Below are 1586 nucleotides of genomic sequence, written 5' to 3'. Positions count from 1 at the left end.
AAAAATTAGCTGAAAATCTCGTTTTTACTTGATAATATAATGATAATATTTATAATTGTTTAAAAAAAATGCAATTTTAAAGTTTTAATTATTATTCAAACATATTAAAAAGTTTTACGCTCATTATTAATAGAGATTGAAACTAAATATTTTTTTGTTTCGAAGTTGAAATCAAGGCATATTCACTGTTAAGTCAGTTAAAAATTTTCCATATTATTCGTTATTTCTTATTTTATTGAATGTTTTTGGTCAAATTCCAAATTTTCCTTCAAACTGTATACGTTTTTTTAGTATAGATAGCATTTATTTACCTTATGATATGCCACAAAACCTAATTAATCACGAATTTCTAACTTTATGTACTCTTGTCTAAATATCCTTAAGAAAGGATGAAAGGCTTGGCAGTTTTGTTTAATTAAAAAATCCGAAAAAGACTGAGACGGTGAAAATGCCGGAGATAGATAAGGTTAGAAACTGCGCGGTAAAACAACAGAAGGTGCTCTGGAAACCAGTAGAATTTTTTGGAAGCAGAAACAGGAGTAAAGAGAGGTAGATGAGTAAAGGATGTAGGATGTTTTTTTTCTACTTTTTGGGAAATGTAAAGATTGGAATTGTTAACAATACGAAGGAATGGAGTCAAGAGTCCTAGGACTTACAATCGACCCTATGATGATGATTATGATTAGTGGTTCATGGTTCTTTCGCAATAAATTACTTGTTGTTGTTTGTGTGTTGTATATTATGTAGTAGACTGTTAAATGTGCACCGCATTCGTCTATCTCATGAAACAACCGACTAATATGGCTGGTACCTAAATAGAGTTAGGCGGATACTAACTACTAGAGTCGAGCCGTTTAAAAATGATGAAGAAACGACGCCGAATTTAAAAAGTGAAAGCTTTATTTAGGTAGGTACGGGAATGGCATACCTGCCTCCACCGCTGCTGCTCATTCGCATTCGTCGGCACTATTATTGTACGAATATTATTGTTGTTGTTTCTTTACCATCTTTTGTGGGTACACTACATGCTACAACGTGATATTGTTGTTGCTACAGTGTCCGAAACGTACTAAAAGAGAGATAAAGTACTTTAGTGGCATAATTGTGTCGCAACACAAATAAACTTAAATAATGTAGCATAATAATAAGAACGATAATAGACAACTGTGGTTATCAATAAAAATGATGTTGAGTGTGGTTGAGACATTTGCTTATGCCGTTGGGCGTCGAATGTGGCGCAATGGGCGGTCGGTTTTGGTATTTTGGAAAAGGAAAGTAAATTTTTGGCAGGACTGGTGCTCTTTGAGTCGCTTACTGATTTAGTGTCTAGAAAGGTGTGTGTGCTATCTTGTTTGGTCCCAATTCTTTGGCTAACGATTGGGCTAAATCATCGTCATTACCATCATGACGGAGTCGTCAGTCCTAATAAGACTGCTCTTAACTTGTGCTTCTGATTCTATAACGTCAAACGCAAGAGGTCATGGAGCAAAAAAGATGAACCGGCTCAACCCATTTCCAAAGCCGATATTCACCAAAAAAAGGTGATGCTGTCTGTTTGGTGGGATTTTAAAGGAATCGTTTTTTTT

The 1586-nt window shown here is 34.7% G+C and overlaps 1 protein-coding gene across 1 annotated transcript in view; it reads left to right on the top strand.

The window, feature by feature from the left end:
• Window positions 1-1586, top strand: part of LOC108737121 (nuclear hormone receptor FTZ-F1-like) — a 75756-nt gene that overhangs the window by 7319 nt on the left and 66851 nt on the right. The window lies entirely within an intron of this gene.

Source organism: Agrilus planipennis, unplaced genomic scaffold (genome assembly GCF_000699045.2).
Source record: "Agrilus planipennis isolate EAB-ADULT unplaced genomic scaffold, Apla_2.0 scaffold104, whole genome shotgun sequence".
NCBI lineage: Eukaryota > Metazoa > Arthropoda > Insecta > Coleoptera > Buprestidae > Agrilus > Agrilus planipennis.
The sequence above is the reverse complement of the archived record's forward strand: the minus strand, read 5'-3'. Positions and strand labels throughout refer to the sequence as shown.